Below are 13,710 nucleotides of genomic sequence, written 5' to 3'. Positions count from 1 at the left end.
AAAAACCCACATGCTATCATGGGAATGGATAATGTTGAGCTTCCTAGTTAATTAAAGGCATGATCCAATGGTTATAGATATCAAGAATTCCTTTGACTGCAGTGAGCTTTGAATCAAATTGTAACTGGAGAGCATTATTTCAGATCCAGACATGTCATTTCCCCTTCACAAACAACCAGACTCTCTTTTAGAGCTCTCAGATTTTTATTCAGTTTAATAACTCTACCTGACATTACAGTGTCAAGTTTCTACTTTGCTGTTAATTCACAAACTTAATGAAAACAACATTTCAGAAAACTCTCATTTTATTCTTAAAAGTAATAAAGGATTCAGAAGTCAGTCACTTCATGTGTTTAGCGGTCACAGGGCCAAAATATTAAAAAATGCCTGCGTGATTTAAAAGCCTATGCCTCAGTGACAGTCACTGCAAATATACTAAGCTGGTTACAAAAAGACACTGCCTTCAGCATATCTAGACATGAAAATGTAGGGTGAAGTTCATAAAGACCAAGATTCTAGAATGATTAAAACTCAATTTTTCCTATAAAAACAATGGATATAAATATTGTCTTTTTATTTTAGCCGCCTGAATAGATTTCTGGTATCAACATCAAAAGGGAACTTTTTGTAAATGGAAAAATATTCTCAATATTTTGCCTAGCAAATATGTTTTATCTCTCTCTCTCGCTCTCTCTCTCTATATATGTATATACATTTAATCTGCAATCAAAGAGCATGCTGTTCAATTTGTAAAAGTCATTTTCTATTAAAGGAATAAGAAGAAAAAGGTCCTGGAACTTTCTTCAGACACTTAGCAACTGTCACTTGATTTTCACCAAAAATATAAATTTACTGCTGTCAGTTCTCCCTTCAGTGCTGATGACACACAGCTCCATTAGCTTCCTTTTTAATAAATACATTTTGGATAATCTAGCTAGATATTTTATCATCTCAATGAGAAACCGCTAGCTAAGATTCAGCACAAACAGGGAGAGGTGTTGCTTGTGGGTAGAAGAGAGTATTTTGAGACCCTAGATGGTGGCTTTTGCATGTTTGTTTATTATTCAGGAAGTATCGCTGTTACTGTGAGACTGACTGAATTTGCAGGTCACCCTTGACTACCTGTCTCAGAATGGAGGCCAGTAATGGTGAAGAATACTTATTGCTGTATATTACTTAACCCCCAGAGGATCCAGATGCTTCTTTCTGATAAATAACTTACTGGTCAGGTGTGCATCTCTCCAGTTGGCCCAGGATAGGCTGTTGTCGTGTGTTCCTAATTGGGCTTCACCTGAAATTGATACAAGGGTCTACAACAGTTCCAGAATACAGCAGCTCATTTATCAAGGCCTTTCTTCAGCAGCCCATCCACTTTCAGAAAGCACTGAAGTAGTTAATTAACATCAGGCATGTGCTTCCATCCCGTTAAAAAGACCAGAGCATGTGCTGAAGTACTTTGATGAAGAGGGAAGGACTTAAGCATCTGGGTGTATATTTTGCTGAACTGGGACCATTAGTCCTAGAACAGAAGTGAGGAATTACTCGTACTCAACTTTGGAAGCCCTGGAGGCCACAGTGATACTCACAGTAAATGCTGATGGCCACAACTGAGGTGTGGTTGCATATATATGCAAATAGCTTCTTTTACACTGACAGGCATGGATACAAAGATTAAGGCAAGACTACAGGCAGTCCCCGGGTTACGTACAAGATAGGGACTGTAGGTTTGTTCTTAAGTTGAATCTGTATGTAAGTCGGAACTGGCGTCCAGATTCAGCTGCTGCTGAAAGTGACCGCCAGTTCCGACTTACATACAGAATCAACTTAAGAACCCCAAGCTTCCCCAAGTCAGCTGCTGCTGAAACTGATCAGCAGCTGATTCCAGGAAGCCCGGGGCAGACCTGTAGTCAGCGCTGGTCAGTTTCAGCAGCAGCTGACTTGGGGACGCCTGGGGCAGAGCAGCTGGGGTGCTGCTGGGTTGCTCCAGTAGCGCCGCTTCTCGGCGCTACTGGACCAACCCAGCAGCACCCCAGCTGCTCTGCCCCAGGTGTCCTGATTCAGCTGCTGCTGAAACTGACCAGCAGTGGCTGAATCAGGACGCCTGGGGCAGAGCAGCTGGGGTGCTGCCGGGTTGGTCCAATAGCGCCCAGAGCGGCGCTGCGGGACCAACCGGCAGCACCCCAGATGCTCTGCCACAGGCGTCCAGAGAAAAGCCTAGTCTGCTGAGGGGGGGCGTACTAGCTGCGACCCCCCACCCCAGCAGACCAGGAAGACGCGGGCGGTGGACCGAGACGCACCACGGTCCCGCCGCCTGGGTCCTCTGTGGCTTTGCTCCCCATCTCCCCGGTCTGCTGGAGACCAGCAGAACGGGGAGACGGGGAGCAAAGCCTCTGAGGACACCAGCAGCGGGACAGCCGCGGGCGTCTGGGTTGTCCTGCTGCCGGCTTCCCCGAGGTTTGCAAAGCTGCAGGGGGGCTCCGCGGCTTTTCTCCGAGTCTTCCTGGTCTGCAGACCAGGGAGACGCGGAGAAAGCCCCGGAGTACACGGGCGGCAGGACCGCGAGGTCCCGCAGTCCGTGTCCTCCGGGGCGAGCCCCGTTTGTAACTGCGGATCCGACGTAAGTCGGATCCACGTAAGTCGGGGACTGCCTGTACACAACATGCAGGTCCTATTTAAGTCAGTTCTGTTGATATTAATATAATGCAATATTTACCTGACTTCCACCCATATGACAGCACATTTAATGAGCAAGGACAGTCCAGGAATTTTACTACTAAAACACATATCAACAGAAGACCATTATATTGACTACTTTTTCATTTTGGCACCCACCCGTGGGCCATGTGTTGATCTCTGCATAAACCCAAATCACACTGTGGACTGCAAACAAATGGGCTGCGGGCCTAATGTGGCCCACGGGCCGCGTGTTGAGTAGCCCTGATTTACACTTACGCTCCAAAATGTAAATTAGATGCTCATATACCATAAGATACATTTTAAAATGCTAACATTAATATATTCAACCATTTATGTTCTATAGACCATAATTTACCTTATTTATATGTAATGAAGTTTTCCAATAAAGCATTTAAACTGGTCATTATATCACTTTTATCATCAACGTTTTAGTTTCAGGTACAAGTAGTCACATTTTTCCTCTCATTCCAATACAAATTAAATGAAATGCCACTATATACTTAAACTATGGCTAAACTCTTCAGTCACTGCATGCACATACTCAACCTTAAGCAAATTTTACTATATATTTTAGAAATGTGTGTGTCTCTCTCGGTTTGATTCAAGAACAGCTCCTAAATAGTAAGAGCTAGGACCACCAAATTTGGTATGCAGATTGCTCTTATCCTAACTTAAAGCAAGGTAAGGGTTTAGTTGTGCCTGGAAAATGGGACGTGCCTGGAAAGGGAGGAGTCTGATAAGAGAGACTATCTGTCATACTGCAGAGTCACCCCTCAGAACAACAAGTGCAGTGGGCATCTACGCTGCAGAGTGGCCACACCAGGAACAGAGTGGCCAGGTAGGGCTAGGGCTGTCCTTGTTGCTGGCCACGGGTAAGTGGCCTCTCTGCTCTGGCACTTGGGCGCAGCACTGGCCAGGGAAGAGGGAGAGCATCATCGGCCACCGGGGGGACCATTCCCATAAGGAGATGCCACGGGGACCGGGAACCATGGCCCAGCTCTGGCTCTCCTCACGACAAGGAGATGCCGGGGGGGGGGGGACAGATACCATAGCCTGATCCCTGCTCCCCTGAGGTAATACTGGGGGGAGGATGGCTGGAAACTGCAGCCCAGCCCCAAGCTCTCCACCCCTAAGGAAAGGCTAGGGGGAGGCTGGGCAGACCAGACCTGCCCCTGCCCCCTCCTGCGAGGAACTACCAGGGGGTGCGGGCAGACTGCACAACAGGGGTCTGGAGATGGGCAGCCCAGCTCTGGCCCTGCTACTTCCTATGAAAAGCTGCCAGGGGGAGGGCAGAATGACCTGCTGGAGGTGGAGGGCTAGGTAGGTTGACTGGCCAGGGGGCCTGGGTAGCCCCCCTACTAGGAGATGCCAGCGAAGGGGGGGGGGCTGAGCAGTGCAGCCACTGCACCCCCACCTCTCTCCAGGAGGAGCCATGAAAGCAATGCAACCCTGCCTCCCCCCTTCCACCTGGGAGGAGCTGCCACTGGAGCAGTGCCACCCTCACCACCATGGATGGTCTGGGTAAGCCACTTCTGCTGATCTCCCAGCCCCCTGGCCTGAACCCTCCCTGCCCTGAATTCTGCACATCTCCTGCCCTGAGTTGCCCTCTCTCTGCCCTGAGTCCTGCACTCTCCACTCCATGTCCTGCCTACTGCATCTTCCACCTTGAGTCCCCAAAAGGACCCATGCAACACCGGATAAATCTTGTGAGGAATACCAAAGTAAATGAGATTAATTCCATGATTAAAAGAAGTATCTGTGTAAGTGCTTTTCTAGATCGGGGCAGAAGAGCCATTCCTGATAGAGTAAGTGGAAGCTACTCTTATGCCTCAGTCATGCAAAAATGACCAGGAATAGTCCTATTGAAATCCATGGAATGATTCACCTGCATGAAGTTCAGCACAAGTGTATGTGTGTGTGTAGATCAGGCCAGAGGATTTACTGGGTCCTGGGACGACTCATGTTCAGTCCTGGGTCTTTCAACAAAATAAACTTCCAGTTTAATTAGTCTCCTATAAATTTATATTATATAATTATACACATAGCATTTCTATTGGGTCTATAGCATTTTCTATTTGATTCAAAGAAACAAGAAGCACAGAAAATGATGCTTAGTATTTTGCAATGAACAGATAATATCACTATATACAAGTGGATATAAAAAAATGAATTAAGAAGGGAATAGATGCTTCCTTTCCTTGTTTTTTCTTTTGTGAAGAAGGCAGAAAGTAACTGACTATAAGGGCTGGTATCCTGGCTGTTCATGAGAAGGAAACGGAGGCTCAACTTTATCAGCTTTATAATTCAAACAAAAGTTCAATATTTTCAAAAAATCCTTTGTGAAACATGGTGTCATAATCAAATCATGGTGTCAACATGTCAATATAATCAAATGAAGCAAAATGGTAAGTGAAACAAACTGCAAAGAATTTCACTTACCATTGCGGGCAATTAAATTACATATAATTCTATTAGCTGTTTAAGTATATAATTCTTAAAAGATAAAACATATGTGGAACACACATCATTATAAGATTAATATATACATTTGTAAAATGGTAAAACAATTGAGAAGGAAAAGATACCACAGGACATAATCTGCACTCTTACATTTCAGAACGCTGTCCTCTGTATTACACAGGAAAACATACCAGACCATGTTCCTAAACCCTTCCTCAACATAGCATCTAGACACAATTATGAAGTATGTGTTGTAACTGCCATTGATTTTGTACAAATTCACTTTTATGTAAAGGCTGACAAATTATTACAGACTGAAAAGTCTGATACTCAGTGCCTCATTGAAAACATTTTTTTTATTGGCTGATAAATTGTAGCTCTGATGTACTAATATGATACATAATCTGCTGCTTCAGTTAACTGTGATGCGGCACATGAGGCAATTATTAAATTAGTGCTATAACTTAAATAGATATGAACCAAAATACATTGTTGGACTAGAGTTATTACTGATGGTTACTGTAGGCTAGAGGGCTGTTTGGGTCTGATTTTTAAACCTGACCCAGACTTGACCTTCAACCCACCCCTAGAACGTTAAGCTTTTCTCAGACCTATCCTAGACTCAACACTTCCTGCAAACCCTATCAGTATGGCTGCTGCCTCATCCTTGGGGGCATGGCTGGGTTGGGACTTCCCTCTCCTGGCCACCGCTGTCTCGCTGTGCTGTCTGTGATGAGAAGCAAAAGACTCACTTTGCAGCCCACACAGTGGAGCAAGGTAACAGCAGCCAGCAGCAGCAGGGCATGCAGCCACCACTGCACCAACCTTATAGGTGGGAGGAGGTGATCAGAATCCACCTGACCGGATTCAGAGAAAGTCAGATTGTTTTCTGCCCTGATTTGCTTTTTAACCCTATACTTGTATTCAAGTCCAGTTGGGTGAAGGTCGGCTTGCAAGGCTCTATGTGACAAGTGTTAATGCTTCAATTTGGGCCCATTGGGAGTATTCTTTTAGGGATAGTGGAGTCTCCTGAAGTTCACTCCATTCAGAGGAAGGGTCACTGATCGGACTGCTTGCTTGTTATTTCTCCCTAGAGGTTCAGTTTTAATGAGGCTAACTGATGGTCCCCATTGGCATGTACAGACCTCGGCCAAGTCTGATTTCCTATTAATATTCTGTAGACCATATTAAGAGAATGGCTGCTGTATCTTAAAAAGGGGGAGGTTGGCTGGCTTAGTATGCTCCTTGAAGGACATACTGTATACAACCACCCAAATGACAGCTAACTCCTAACATAACTTGTCCTGTTAAAAAACTAGGAAATTCAATGAGGAAAAGCCCTACATTAACACACATGGGTGAGTTGGCAGCCCCTTGCAGAACACAGAGTTGAGCAAACTCAAACTCTGGTACATGAGGCGATGAACAGTTAAGGGTCCCACTGCAACTTTAGCTGTACCCCCTTTCAGCAATGCCCCACCACTTCCCCCTTTGCACACAGTTGCTGAAATGTGCTAACTCTGCACTTCCTTTTATAGCCCATCTATTCAGGAGCCCATGTAAGGCCATTAAATAACAAAAAGAACGTTAAAACGTTGCCTGTGGCACCTTCTTTCTGTTCACCTGGAAATGGCAGTAGCCAAAGTGAATTATTTGGATATACACTCTACTGCAAGTGCAGTCAGTGTGTTAATTGTACCAACACTAAATAAAAGAGGTAGTAGTGGAGTCTGCTTGTAAAGGGCATGATTTTGCTATGAGGACAATGGAGGATTTCTTTGCAGAGTGTCATAAAGCTGTGGTTATGAAATGAGGTGGTATAGGATATGTCCCCCTCAGTGTGTGTGAACAAAGGGAAGAGCGATATGTGTACATTCAGAATCCAATATGCAGCACTTCATTGCAGAACTACCAGGCCACAGAGGTTTTATTACAAAGGGTGTTGTCAGTATCAAGCTATGAGATGACAGCAGTGTAAGCATTTATTATCTGCCTGCACTTCAGATAAAGCAAGTGTGGTCAACTGTATTAAACAGTTGAAGGAGTTATTAGCTCTGATCTGAAGAGGTCTGTTTGCGAGATCTCTGGCTTACTTTGAAATGTTGCCAGAATTGTGACTGTGACATAGGGAGATCTGTGTTTTCTAGCTTCTTGTGTGTAAAAAAAGAGAAAAAGTTGGTGTGTGTTAGAATGCAGTATGCATCATTTCTATGCAGTATGTTGTAAGTTACATTAGTAGCAGGACACTGGGTTTTTATTGCAAAGGAAACTGTCAGCAGGGAGGTGGAATATATATGAGAGATTTCTAAATGCTTTAATGATGATTAAACGAAAGTGTAAGTTGAGATGGCATCCTGTAAGAATAAGGGAACTGTAAAAGGATGTGGAGTGGTTCTTAAATTGTACACTTGTGTATTCTTTCTGGAGAACTAGCTGGTGTAAGTGTGCATAGCAGTATCTGGCACATCCCGAGTCAGATTGCCAAAGGATAGTGAAATTATGGGTATATTGAGCCATTCCTCAAAGGAAGTAGAGGGATGGTAGCTGCAAACCTTTTTCAAAAATGTTTGGTTCTTTAAATAGTGTTAGATGGACTCATGTTGGTCAGGTCTTCGTTATCCCAAATTTCACTGGAGACCATCCCAAGTTACACGCATATGGATTTATTAAGTGAGAAATTAACAATCCACTATTGGGTTAAACTAAGGGGGATTAAGATGTTATTGAATATCACTATAGGGTTAAACTCAAGGGGAATGAGCTATCACACACACTCATTCTTTAATTTATGTCCTCAGGCATTCACTATGCCTTGGCTTGCTTTCTCTCTCTCCCTGCAACCCTTTGCCTGCATAAATGTGTATGCCAAGAGTGTCTGCCTGCAGCCTTGGATTTTGAGCTGATCATAAAGAGGGCTTCTGCCATGTACTCTCTCCTTTTTACTGGAACTGGGCGGCTGCTGTCATGCACACAGAGTCCCTCCTCCACATTCATCATCGAGGAGCATGCCCAGTCCTCCCTCGATCGAGGTCCTTTGTTTGCTTACAGCAGCGGTGTCTCTGCAATTGCTTTAATTAGTTATCACCTGACTCCAAGTTTAGCCTTGCTGTTTTTCTCACCCCAAACACACTCCAGTCTCCATTCACACACACTGTTGTATCACAAGGTGGAATGCATTTTAGAGTAAGTTACAGAATTTAAAAAGTAAAGTGGCTGAAAGTTACAAAGATTACGAAGTCACAAAGTTCAACAATCAGGGAGTTTACAATAAGTTGTAAACTTAAAAAACAAGGCAGCTGAAAGTTACAAAGAAACAATTACAAAGCTTCAAAGCTTAACAGTAACAAAGATACCTTCCAAAGCACAGCAGCTGACTGAGAACAATTCCCATCTTTATCTTCTACAAAATCATCAGTAATACAATGACCTAGTAAACTGACTCCCTCCCCAAACAGTGTTCATGGCAGTGCAATCAGCAGCAGGTTTTGTCATTCTCTAAATCAGTGTTTCTGAAAGTGTTCTGCGAAACCACTTTGAGAAACACATTAACTGGCCATCCCGGTTTGTTTGCTCTTTGCAGCCAAGGGGAGCCGCGGGAAGCGGCGTGGGCCAAGCAACCGCTTCCCGCTGCTCTGCTTGGCTGCAAAGAGCAAAATGAAGCCAATGGGAGCCGTGAGGCTCTGTGGCCATGGTGCCAGTAAATAAACAAACCCAGGCCACCAGTTAATGGATTTCTCAAAGTGGTTTCGCTGAACAGTTTCAGAAACACTGCTCTAAATCATGTGTCAGGTCCTGACAGTTTAATGCATTTCCAGAAAATTTGTGTAGATTAAGTAGCTCCAATTTACAGGATAATAGCTAGGGCAGAGGCTTTACACAACAATCTGGTCTACACTAGAAAATTAGGTTGATCTAACTATGTCGGCTGGAGTGTAAAAATGAGGAGAATCATATCTCAAGTCCCTGGGTACACAACACTAGGTCAACAGAAGAATTCTTCTATTGAGCTACTTACTGTCTCCCAGGGAGGTAGATTACCTACACTAATGGGAGAATCCTTCCTGTCAATAGGTGCCTGTACACTGAACCTTCTCAGTAGTGCAGCTGTGTGAGTGTAGCGTTTTAAGTGTATATAAGCCCTCAGAGCAAATCAGTTGTAAAAGGTGAAGAGTTTTCTTTCTTTCTGCAGCTGTGCAGTTAACAGCATTAAGGTGTGTGTATTAATTGGGGGTAGAGGGTATTGCTGAAAGAAGGCATAGTTTGGTTTTCATGGGTAATCTCAACTGTGCATTTCCTGGTGTTCAGAAGCTTGGGGTTTCTTCAGCTCAATGCCCTACAAGAAGCTGACATAATGCCAAGCAACCTTAATGTATGTTTCCAATTGACTTAGAATGCTAATCTAGCATATGAACTGATGACATAAATTACCATATGAAGATTATTTCCTATTTGCAGAGCTTTGTGAGAATGAAGATGGAGTTTTTGTGTTTAGATCAGAACTTCATTGCTAACTAAACACAAGAGGCTAAACAACAAAGGGATTTAGGCATCGAGCTGCCACTTCAGATGAAGTCCAAAATGTAGATCCTTAACCCTCATTGGACCTTATAGGCACCTAAACACAATAGGCAATTTCCATCTATAAAATACATTGACTTTCTGACAGTAGGCATGTGCAAAGCCTCTTAAGTCCTGATGCTGCCAAGCTGCTCAGTTCCTGAGCCCCAGTGGGATCTTCAAGTTATAAGACATATGTGAATAGTCACTGAGCCAGACAAAGAGTGAGGATCATAGAATCATAGAATCATAGAATAATAGGACTGGAAGGGACCTCAAGAGGTTATCGAGTCCAGTCCCCCACCCTCAAGGCAGGACCAAGCTCTGTCTACACCATCCCTGACAGATGTCTATCAAACCTGTTCTTAAATATCTCCAGAGAGGGAGATTCCACCACCTCCCTTGGCAATTTATTCCAATATTTGACCAACCTGACAGTTAGGAATTTTTTCCTAATGTCCAATCTAAACCTCCCCTGCTGCACTTTAAGCCCATTACTCCTTGTCCTGTCCTCAGAAACCAAGAGGAACAAATTTTCTCCTTCCTCCTTGTGACATCCTTTTAGATATTTGAAAACCGCTATCATGTCCCCCCTTAATCTTCTTTTTTCCAAACTAAACAAGCCCAGTTCATGAAGCCTGGCTTCATAGGTCATGTGCTCTAAACCTTTAATCATTCTTGTCGCTCTTCTCTGTACCCTTTCCAATTTCTCCACATCTTTCTTGAAATGTGGCGCCCAGAACTGGACACAGTACTCCAGCTGAGGCCTAACTAGCGCAGAGTAGAGCGGCAGAATGACTTCACGAGTTTTGCTTACAACACACCTGTTGATACAACCTAGAATCATATTTGCTTTTTTTGCAACAGCATCACACTGTTGACTCATATTCAACTTGTGGTCCACTATGACCCCTAGATCCCTTTCCGCCATGCTCCTTCCTACACAGTCGCTTCCCATCTTGTATGTATGGAACTGATTGTTCCTTCCTAAGTGGAGCACTTTGCATTTGTCTTTATTAAACCTCATCCTGTTTAGCTCTGACCATTTCTCTAACTTGCTAAGGTCATTTTGAATTATGTCCCTATCCTCCAAAGAAGTCACAACCCCACCCAGTTTGGTATCATCTGCAAACTTAATAAGCGTACTCTCTATCCCAATATCTACATCGTTGATGAAGATATTGAACAGTACGGGTCCCAAAACAGACATTGAGGAACTCCACTTGTTATCCCTTTCTAGCAGGATTAAGAACCGTTAACAACAACTCTCTGACTACGGTTATCCAGCCAATTATGCACCCACCTTATCGTGGCCCTATCTAAGTTATATTTGCCTAGTTTATCAATAAGAATATCATGCGAGACTGCATCAAATGCCTTACTAAAGTCTAGGTATATGACATCCACCGCTTCTCCCTTATCCACAAGGCTCGTTATCCTATCAAAGAAAGCTATCAGATTAGTTTGGCATGACTTGTTCTTCACAAACCCATGCTGGCTATTCCCTATCACTTTATTACCTTCCAAGTGTTTGCATAGGATTTCCTTAATTACCTGCTCCATTATCTTCCCTGGGACAGACGTTAAACTGACCGGTCTGTAGTTTCCTGGGTTGTTATTATTCCCCTTTTTATAGATGGGCACAATATTTGCCCTTTTCCAGTCTTCTGGAATCTCCCCTGTCTGCCATGATTTTTCAAAGATCATAGCTAAAGGCTCAGATACCTCCTCTATCAGCTCCTTGAGTATCCTGGGATGCATTTCATCAGGACCTGGTGACTTGCTGACATCTAACTTTCCTAAGTGATTTTTAACTTGTTCTTTGTGTATCCTATCTTCTAAACTTACCCTCTCTCTGCTTGTATTCACTACGTTAGGCACACCTCCAGACTTCTCGTTGAAGACCGAAACAAAGAAGTCATGACCCTCTATAGAGGATGACCCTCTGTAGCTGAATGGTTAGGCACTCCCATAGGAGGTGGAAGTCAGGTTCCAGTCCCTGTTCCAAGGATTATTTAAGTATTTTATACAAACTGGAACAGCTTCAATAGGAGAGACAGAGAGACCTACTCGAGAATGCCTGACAGTATAGTGATGTGGGAGGTCAAAACCCAGATTCAAAACATTGCCCTGAATGAGGTAGAGTTGCAGTTTGAATATGCCTCTCCCATTTTCCATATAGGACTATGTAGCACTTTAAAGACTAACAAGATGGTTTATTAAGTGATGAGCTTTAGTGGGCCAGACCCACTTCCTCAGATCAAATAGTGGAAGAAAATTGTCACAACCATATATACCAAAGGCTACAATTAAACAAATGAACACATATGAAAAGGACAAATCAAATTTCAGAACAGAAAGGGGATGGGGGCGGGGGGAAATGTCTGTGAGCCAATGATATTAGAGGTGATAATTAGCTTCCCCGATTATCACCTCTAATATCATTGGCTCACAGACATTTACCTTCCCCAACCCCCCAATCCCGTTTCTGTTCTGAAATTTGATTTGTCCTTTTCATATGTGTTCATTTTTTTAATTGTATCCTTTGGTATATATGGTTGTGACAATTTTCTTCCACTATTTGATCTGAGGAAGTGGGTCTGGCCCACGAAAGCTCATCACTTAATAAACCATCTTGTTAGTCTTTAAAGTGCTACATAGTCCTGTTTTTTGTTTCAGCTACACCAGACTAACACCGCTACATTTCTATCACCATTTTCCATATGACTTCTATTAACAGTGGGTTATAGGGTAAAAGATGGAGCTCACTACTTTCTCCATTTTTGCAAGAAAGGGTTGACCTGGCTTATGCTTCTAACTCTAGCAGAGTGTTCAGACCCAAGTGGAGATCTGAAAGTGAATTACAAGTGAAGGTAAGTGCCTAACCCTTTTGGAGAGACAGGCCTCAGATCACATCCCTCTCCTCAGCATTTCCTGCTAGCTCTCTGTGCAATGTACTGACTTTTGTGAATTACATTATTAGGTTCCTAACTTCAGGGCCAAAGATTCCAATAGACAGGAGGGGAACAACTGTTAGATATTGCAATATTAAGCATAAGTTGCATTTGGGGGATCTAGCCAATGGGGCCAGAAACTCAGCTGGTGTAAACTAACATAGTTCCATTGAAGTCACATGTAAAAATGTAAACTAATCAAGGATCTGGCCATTGGTTTGTCGTGGTGAGAGTCTGAGTATGTGAGAGAGACACCCACTTTCCTTTGGATTCTTTTTAGAGTGTTCTTCCACTGTAACATTTGTATAAAAGACTGAAGAGGGAAGAAGTCTTAGTGAAGTACATGAAATCCATAGGAGCTATTATGGTCTAACTCTGTTTAAAGACCTATATCTGATTCTACCTTATTCTGTTCAAGTTACAGTAACTTCAAACCAAACCTCTTGATCCTGAAGAAAAAAAAATCAGCTTTTCAAATTCAGTGTTGCAACAGCGGTGAAATTCAGTAAGTGACTCAACAGCATTACAGTTGGCATACAGATGTAGGCATTTGAGTTCCTTATTCCATGATTCTGCTCATCTGCTCCATTTTTAGAATGGGGCATTGTACTGAAATTTACTAGTATCAGTCTCTCTGATTTCCCTCAGCCTACTTTGTAGCTTTAATAACAGTTTCAACAAATGAATGAACATGTTTACTGTTACTAGGAATATATACAACTCTTTGAAAAATCAAACCACTGAAACATACATGGTTTGGATTTCACACGACTTTAACATTCACTAAGGTTTGTGGAATATCATTTAACATTTCAACAGACCCAGGACACACTCTCAATCTCCCTGGACGCTTTCATCCAACAAACGCTATCCACCTCATGCTACCTATTGGCATAAGAAATATCTCTAAGAATAGAGCAGACATTGTGCCCATTTCCCTCAGCAGGAACACTCAAAATGGTCCTTTTGTTCTGCTGCTATTAGTGAAACACTCTTTACTTAACTCTGGGGCCAATGAGCCCCCAAATATACTGTCTTACTA

General features: G+C 43.2%; 1 protein-coding gene across 3 annotated transcripts in view; it reads right to left on the bottom strand.

Moving 5' to 3' along the window:
- The window catches only part of SYK (spleen associated tyrosine kinase), an 87,864-nt gene that overhangs the window by 54,263 nt on the left and 19,891 nt on the right, over positions 1–13,710 (bottom strand). Inside the window, exon 2 of one of the 3 annotated variants that reach the window (XM_075931891.2) lies at positions 1,223–1,291. The exons of the other annotated variants lie outside the window; for them this stretch is intronic. The gene's annotated coding sequence lies outside the window, so the exon portion shown is untranslated. The remainder of the gene's footprint in view (positions 1–1,222; positions 1,292–13,710) is intronic. 3 annotated transcript variants of the gene reach the window in all.

The sequence above is a fragment of the Pelodiscus sinensis genome, chromosome 6, assembly GCF_052426305.1.
Source record: "Pelodiscus sinensis isolate ZL-2025 chromosome 6, ASM5242630v1, whole genome shotgun sequence".
In the NCBI taxonomy this organism is placed as follows: Eukaryota; Metazoa; Chordata; order Testudines; family Trionychidae; genus Pelodiscus; species Pelodiscus sinensis.
Note: the sequence above shows the minus strand (reverse complement) of the source record. Positions and strands in the feature narration are given on the sequence as shown.